The sequence below is a fragment of the Leucopleurus acutus genome, assembly GCF_964270905.1.
Source record: "Leucopleurus acutus genome assembly, chromosome: 2".
Lineage (NCBI taxonomy): Eukaryota > Metazoa > Chordata > Mammalia > Artiodactyla > Delphinidae > Leucopleurus > Leucopleurus acutus.
Genome location: NC_139143.1, coordinates 158,253,765 through 158,262,722, shown reverse-complemented (window position 1 = coordinate 158,262,722; position 8,958 = coordinate 158,253,765).

Here is an 8,958-nt window from a genome sequence, read left to right as displayed (position 1 = left end):
TGTGTGACCTTGGTCAACTCACTTAACCTCTCTGAGCTTCAGTTTTCTCCTCTGAAAAATGAAGTTAGTAACAGCTACCTCACTGCTGTTAGCACTAAATAAGATTACACAGGGACGTTTTTCACAACTATGACCTTGGACATAGTGTTCAGCAAGTGTCAGCTGATATCATTATACACAAATGCAGTAAGTTGGGGAAGGGGGTGATTATCAGAACCTATATTCCAAAAAGACTTGAGTGGTTAGAGAGTGGAGCTGAATTTAAGAAGAAGAAATTAACTGGAGTAAAGGGGAGGCTATGCATGCTAGGGGAGATGGGATTCTCTAGAATGAAATTCCATTTCAGCTCTACTGCAGGGATATTTCCAGGTCTTGGATCTGGGGATTAAAAAGTTATCTCCGGTAGGGACCAAAATATAAACAAAGATGCCCCTGTGGGGTGACAGGTATGTAAACAAACAATAAAATATAGTGGTGTATGCTATAAGAGAGGGAGACGGGACCTGTGGGATACGTAGAAAGGAGATGCAGTCGGGAAGGCTTTTCTAGAGAAGGTAACATTTTAATATGGGCCATGAAGAAGAAGCAGGAGCTTAACAGAAGAAAACACCTGGCAGAGGAAACAGCACCTGTGACATGTGGTATGTTCAGGAGCTGCAAAGAATTCCCTGTGTCTGGAACAAAGGGAGAACATAGCTCCATGAGGGTAATGACCGCAGAGAGGTGACAGGGGCCAGCCCATACTGAACCTTATAGGCAATATTAAGGATATGGGTCTTTATCCTAAGGGCAAAGGGCAGCCATAGAAGAGCTGGGTGCAGGGGTGTGTCATGAGCAGATTTGCATTTTTGAAAAGATCACTGGTTACTCTGTGGAAGATGGATTATAGAGGAACAAAGTGACATGCCTATAAATTAGATACCTTAAACAAAATGGACAAATTCCTAGAAAGACAGGAACTACCAAAATTGACTCAAGAAAAAATAGGCAATCTAAATAGACTTATGACAAGTAAAAAGATTAAATTAGTAATCAAAAAACGACCTACAAAGAAAAGCCCATGCCCAGATGGCTTTGCTGGTGAATTCCACCAAACATTTCAAGAATAAATACAAAATTTTCACAAACTCTTCAAAAATAGAAGAGGAAAGAATAGCTCCCAATTCATTCTGTAAGACCAGTATTACCCTGATACACAGAGCAGACAAAAGATCACAAGAAAACAAAACAACAGATCAATATATCTTATGAATATGGACACAAAAATTCTCAAGAAAATACTACAGAATCCAGCAACATATAAAAAGGATTGCATAACATAACCAAGTGGGATTTATCCCAGGAGTGCCAAGGTTGGTTAAACATCCAAAAACCGATTAATGTAATACGTCAACGTATCAATAGAATGAAAAACAAAAATTACATGATCATCTCAATAGGCACAGAAAAAGCATTGGACAAAATCCAACACACTTTCATGTTTAAAAAAACAACAACTAAAACTAAGAATAGAAGGAGACTTCATCAACCTGATACAGGGCATTTACAAAAATCCACATCATACTTAATAGTGAAAGACTGAATGCTTTTTCCCTAAGAACAGGAAGGAATAAGACAAAGATATCTGTCTCCCCACTTCTATTCAACAATGTACTGGAGGTTCTAGCCAGGGCAGATGGGCAAGAAAAATAAACAAACAGCACCCAGACTGGAAAGGAAGAAGTAAAACCGTCTCTATTTGCAGATAACATGATTGTGTATCCAGGAAATCCTAAGGAATCCACTAAAAAACTATTAGAACTGATAAATGAGTTCAGCAAGTTTGCAGGACACAAGATTTATATACAAAAAGCAGTTTTCTTTTATATACTTGCAATGAACAATCTGAAAATGAAAATAAGAAAATTCCATTTACAATAGCACTAAAAATAATAAAATACTTAGGAATATATTTGGCATGCAAAACTTATACTCTGAAAACTACAAAACATCATTGAAAGAAATTAAAGCACATCTAAATAAATGGAAAAACATCTCATGTTCATGAATTGGAAGACTTAGTATTGTTAAGATAATAATACTTCCCAAACTGATCTACAGATTCAATGCAATCCTGTCAGAATACTAACTGGCTTCTTAGTAGAAATTGACAAGCTGATTCTAAAATCCATATGGAATTGCAAGAGACCCAAATCAGCCAAAACAATCATGAAAAAGAAGGACAAATTTGGAGGACTGACACTTCCTAATGCGAAACTTATTATAAAGCAATAAAAATCAAGATAGTGTGGTGCTGCCATAAGGATAGACAGATAGATCAATAAAATAGAACTGAGAGTCTAGAAAGAAACCCATGTGTCTATGATCAACTAATTTTAAACAGAGGTGCCAAGACCATTCAATGGGGAAAGAATGGTCCTCAACAAATGGTGCTGGGACAACTGAATAGCCACATGCAGAAGGATGAACTGGACCTTTTACAAACACCATAAACAAACTCAAACTGGATCAAAGACCTAAATGCAAGAGCTAAAACTGTAAAACACTTAAAAGAAAACACAGGGGTAAATCTTCATTACCTTGAATTTAGCAATGAATTCTTAGATATGACACCAAAAGCACAAGTAACAAAATTAAAAATAAATGAATTAGACTTCATCAAAGTTGAAAACTTTGGCATATCAAAGGACATTATCAAGAAGGTCAAAAGACAACCCATAGAATGGGAAAAAAATATTTGCAAATCACATATCTGAGAAGGGACTTATATCTAGGATATATAAAGAAGACTTACAACTCAATAAAGATAAATATCCCAATTTTTTAAAATAAGCAAAGGCCCTGAATAGACATTTCTCCAAAGAAGATATACAAACGGCCAATAAGCACAAGAAAAGATGTTCAACATTATTAGTCATCAGGAAAATTCAAATCAAAACTGTAAGGAGAATTGGGGTGGGGGAGGGAAGGATTGGAAGTTTGGGATTAGCAGACACAAGCTATTATATATAGGATGGATAAACAATAAGGTCCTACTGTAAAGCACAAGAAACTGTATTCAATATCCTGTGATAAACCATAATGGAAAAGAATATATATATGTAACTGAATCACTTTGCTGTACAGCAGAAATGAACACAACATTGTAAATCAACTATACTTCAATAATTAAAAAAAAATACTATAAGGAGATACCACTTCATATCCACTAGGATGGCTATAATCAAAAGTCAGATAATAACAAGTGTTGGCAAGGAGAAATTAGAACCCTCATACATTGCTAGTGGGAATGTAAAATGGTGCAGCCTCTTTGGAAAATAGCCTAGCAGTTCCTCGAACAATTAAGCATAAAATTTCCATATGACCCCGCATTTCCATTCCTAGGTGTATACCCAAGAGAAACGAAAACATATGCCCACACAAAACTGTACTTGAATATTTATAGAAGCATTATTCATAATAGCCAAAAAGTGGAAACAACCCAAATGTCTATCGACTGATGAATGGATAAACAAAATGTGGTATATCCATAGAATTGAATATTATTTCAGCCATTAAAAGGGAATGAAATGCTGATGCACTCTACAACATGCATGAACCTTGAAAATACCATGCTAAGAGAGAAGCCAGTCACAAAAAGACCACATGTTGTATTTGTTTGTATTTCATTTACATGAAATGTCCAGAATGGACAAGTCTTTAGAAATAGGAGGTAAATTACAGGTTGCTTAGAGTTTGGGATTAGCAGATGGAGGAATAGGAGGGCAAGAGCTAAAAGATACAGGATTTCTTTTTTTTTTTTAATATTTAGTTAGTTAGTTAGTTGCGTCGGTTCTTAGTTGCGGCAGGCAGGCTCCTCAGTTGCGGCTCGTGGGCTCCTTAGTTGTGGCATGCAAACTCTTAGTTGCGGCATGCATGTGGGATCTAGTTCCCGGACCAGGGATCGAACCCAGGCCGCCTGCATTGGGAGCGCAGAGTCTTAACCACTGTGCCACCAGGGAAGTCCCAGGATTTCTTTTTGAGGAAATAAAAGTGATCTAAAATTGACTGTGATTTCATATATCTTTATATCATAAAGATTTCACACTTTAATTGGGTGAATTGTATGGTATGTAAATTAAATTCCAATAAAGCTGTTAAAAAAGAGAGAGAGAATGAAGAAGTGATGGTGTGGTGGTGAGCTGGAAGAAATACTTAGGTGGAAGAATGGCCAGGGGTTGAATATGGGCGTGGAAGGAAAGGGAAGGAGTCTAGGATTATTGCCACACTTCTGTTTAGATGACTGGGTTGCTGGAAGTGTCAGTCACTGAAAGAACAAAAACAGCTGCTATGTACATGGTGCTTAATTGCCAGGCACGGCCCAAGCGCGTGGCACATATTAATTCCTTTCATCTTCAACAGCCCTATTAGGTAGCTACTATTATTATCATTCCCATTCTACAGAAGAGACAACAGGCTCAGAGAGGTTAAGTAACTTAGCCAGAGTCTGGCAGCTCATAAGTGGCCAGAGTTGGGGTTCAAATCGAGACATTCTGGATCCAGAATCCTTCTCGTAGCCACAGTGCTGTGGTGCTTCTCTGGCACAGGGGAAAGGGCCCGACTGGGGTATAATACCAGCTTGCAAATCCAACATCAATACTTTGATTGCATACTGCACGCCAGGTCCTGGGCTAAGGGCTGGCCCCAAGGGCATTCTCCCCCAACAGAAGAGCTCACACATCCACATCCACTGTGGCACCATAGGACCTAGGACGCCACTACAAACAAGGCAGAGAACTTCAGGCCAAAGCACCTAAACTCTCAGCCTCACCTGCCCCAGCCCTGTCTAGCTGCAGTCCTCACTGCCTCACTCGGCAGCTATATTCCCACAGGGGATGACCTGGGTTGGGCAAGGGTTGGAACAAGAGACCTACTCAGCAGCACAAACTTGTTTCCAGGGAAATGATGGAAAAGGGAAGAGGGAAGGCTGAGGCACGCCTCTTGAAGCCTCATTTGGCTGGTGGCTGTGGGAAAGGCGAACCCAAGTGCTTTGTCCAAGAGGCCTCACTGCAGCCTGCCAGGACTGCAAAAACGGAACTCCCACCCGTCAGCCCTGAGTCATTCCCCTCTCGGCCCCAAGGAAGGGGCGATTTCCTGCCTGGCCCTCTGGGCAGCTCAAGCTCCTCCCACGGGCAATGCATCTCTTATCTCACCCCAGGCCCGCTCCCAGAGTCTGGCCGGAGTGGTCTGGTCCTCATGTTTCCTCAGCAGGAAACATGGATTCAGGGGTCAGAGAGAGCCCAGCAGGTCAGGAGGACAGAGGGCTTATCTAACTGGGTCCCCTGTAGCTCTCGCTTGGGGTCGCTGCTGGGCACCTAGGGGCCCTTTTCCCATTTACTTGAATAAAACCTCTCCTGATGCCTGTTCTGAACCCAGCCTCATCCTGTGGGAGAGACTCTGGCCTGGTGTGGCCCTGTGCCAGGCACATAACGTTAAAAAATGAATAAAGTGGAGAAAACAGTAGTCCTAGTCAGAGGTGTTCATGTAGTAGTTATAAGAACAGGCTTTGGAGTCAGACAGACCTAAATTCAAATCTCAGTTTCCCTTAATAGTGACTTTGGACAACTCAGTCAATCCATCTCAGCCTGCGTCTTCTCTTCCGTAAGGTAAGAACAAGGGCACAGAATGGAATCCTCGTGGGATGTAATGAGACAATGCATTAGCGTACGCTAGCAAATAGCAAGTGCTCTTTTTTATTATTATTTTTTTTTTGCGGTTCGCGGGCCTCTCACTGCTGTGGCCCCTCCCGCCACGGAGCACAGGCTCCGGACGCGCAGGCTCAGCGGCCATGGCTCACGGGCCCAGCCGCTGCGCGGCATGTGGGATCTTCCCGGACCGGGGCACGAACCCGTGTGCCCTGCATCGGCAGGCGGACCCTCAACCACTGCGCCACCAGGGAAGCCCAGCAAGTGCTCTTTAATGGTAGCTGGTGGGACAGGGAATCAGGGAGGAAGAAGCTGGCCCACTCCCACCCGACTTTTACCCCAGGATGAGTGAGCTAAGATGACAGTCCCCTCTTGGCAGGGTTCACATCTTGTCTCACTGAGGGGGAGGTGTGCACAGATGTTTATGTATTAAAGCACCCTCACAGGGGCACAAAATCCTGGGGGGACTCAGAGGAAAGAAAGATTGTGTGTGTGTAACCCAAATGTCCTCAAGGCTTGCAACGCTTTGGTGTCACCTTTTCCCTTTACATCCAATCAGGATAGCCCAGTCCCTATTCCGATCCTCTGGGAAGTCCATGCCCTCATCTATTCTGACTAGGACTCTAGTACATCCTCATGATCACCCCTCAGTCTGAATTCCTGCTCTTGCTAAATTCTTGGTCACTGGATTGCTCACTTTCTGTGGCTGCCATCCTCTCTTGACTCCACAGGTATCATTACCTTTCTCCCTTTGTTCCTAAAACACCATGAATATAGGGTTTTGCTACAGAAGGCCTCTACTGAGTGTTTGGGGATGCTTTAGGAAAGCTAAGCTTTCACAGAATAGGAAGTAAACTTAAAACTGAGTATTAAGCATCACTGTTCTGAAATTTTCCTCCAACAGTCCTTCTACTGGAATTTCTCACTGGTGAAGATTTCTTTCCCTCAGGCTGCTATCTTTCACTTGCTAGCTCTCCTCCTTTTTTCTCTGGAGTTACCACAATACACTCCAAAATTCTCATTAATTTCATATTTGGCAAATTTAACTCTCTAACTCCTTCCTATGCCCAAAGTGTCACCAGGTTGCTTCTGATCACAAAACAGTTACAAGGCCTCTGAAAGGAATGTGAAATTGCATTTTTCTTTTTAAGTTAGGCTTTTTCCCCCATTACATATAGTTGGGGGATAAGAGTCCCAAGAAGTAATGACTTGAATCACAAAGACAGCTCCAATAGGCTGAGAGTTTGGAGGGTTCTGTGCTTGGGGAAGCAAGGAAGCAGGGCCTGTGGCAGGGTTTGGGAAAGAGTGAAGGGAGCATCATGAGGGAGAGAGTCCAGGAACAGGAAGATGAGAGGTTTAAGGACTTTAGTTCTAGCATTGAGAGATGAGCCTTGGTCCAAAGGATTTTAAGCAGGGAAAGAATAAAAGCAAAGTTGAGCTTCAGAAAAAGTACTGAATAAGGAGAGACCATTTGTCAACTATGGGAATAGCAAATATAACACTGAAAAAGGTGTGGGGAAACCACAGTGCTCTGACACACTGCTCCAGGCGTCAATGGAACGATGGTTCTGGAGAGAAGCTTGGCAACGCTGGGAAAGAGACGGGGAGAGGGAGAAACCAAGTGCCCAGAGCTACCTCTCCCTGGCTTTCTGACTGGAAGATAATGACAGATGTTGGGAAATCTGGGAAAATTGGGAGGGAGAGGGCAAGGGCACGGGCATGGGCCCCTGAGAGCCCAATTCTCTCCCCACTCACTGTTCAGGGATATCACATTAGTAGCTTGAAATTGGCTGTGTGGGAGTATTTATACCACAAAAAACAGCAAATGCTACCCAATGGGCTCCCATCCCCCAGCCCCAGAGAGCAGTCCAACGGCACACTACTGCCTGAGCCAGTCCGCACCCAGCAACCCCTTGAGTTCTCTCAGCAGCAGCTGCACAGAGATCAAATACAGACTTTGATACGCCAGGGCTTTGGCCTTATATCCAAACAGAAAAGCCTAGGCCTGCTGACCTGGGCTGGACCCATTGGCCCCTGACCAGAGAGTAGCAGATCTAAGTGATCTCCTTTCACCTAGGGCTATTTCAGTCTCTGTTTAATATTCTAAAAAAGCAAAGGATTGGGGAAGGCATCTCTTTCCAGCTGTGTGGAAGCAGAAAAAAATGGCAAAATGACAGGGACAGGTACTTGGTCGTCCTTCCACGCAGAAGCAGAAAGGCCCCAACTCAACTCTCTGATGGTAGTAAACCAGCCCCTTGTCTTGTGGGCCCTCACCCCTAAACTCTATTATGCTGCCTCCCTGTAGAGGTCATAGGACTTGGTAAGACCTGGATGCAGGCGTACAGGGAGAATGAAAATTTGAGGATAACGCCCAGGTCGCCTATGGTGAGATGCAAACATAGGAAGGGAAGATCCGATAGGCTGCATGGGAGGTAGGAATAGCTCTGTTTGGGACACGGTGAGCTTGAAGTGCCCATGGAGCAACAACTCAAGATGTCTAATAAGTAAGTGAGAACTTAAAGTTCAAAAGAGTGATAAAACCTTGAGAGTTACTGGTATATAGATGGAACTGAAGCCATGAGACCACTCGGGGAATATGAAGGGGGAAACAAGGACATCTGGGGAACACCAACATTTAAGAGAAAGAGCAAAGAGAGAGAGAAACTGGGAGGGAACATTACAGAAGCAGGAGGAAACCAGGAGAAGGTGACACATTGCAGAACACAAGGAAGGAGGAGAGTATCAGCTGCAGAAAGGTTGAGCATGAGAAGGATTAAGATGAGAGACACAGTGAGGTTATTGTGGCTGGTGGAGATGGGATCTAAGTAGGCAGGGGCCGGATCAGGCAGGACCTTGTGTGCCTCTAGGAGGTGTCTGGATTTTATTCTAAGTGCAGTAGGAAACGGTTAGGGGTTTTAAGCAGGGGAGTGAAGAAATCTGATTTGCATTTTAAACATCTCACTCCCGTTCTGTGGAGGATCTGCCGGAGGGGTTAAGAGTGGAGTTAGTTAGGAAGTTACTCAGTGATCCAGACTTGGACGGACCAGGATGGTAGCAGTGGCGGTGGTGCAAGTTCAGGGTGCATTTTGAGAGACTATCTGGCAGGACTTGCTAATGAATTGAACGTAGGGTAAGAGGAAGACAGGAATCAAGGGGCACTGAGGTTTCTGGTTTGATCAGCTGAGTAGATGGTAGTGCCACTTACAGTGTGGGTAAGACTAGAGGAAACAAAACAGGTTTAGGGGTGGGAACCAGAATCAAGAGTTTTATTTTG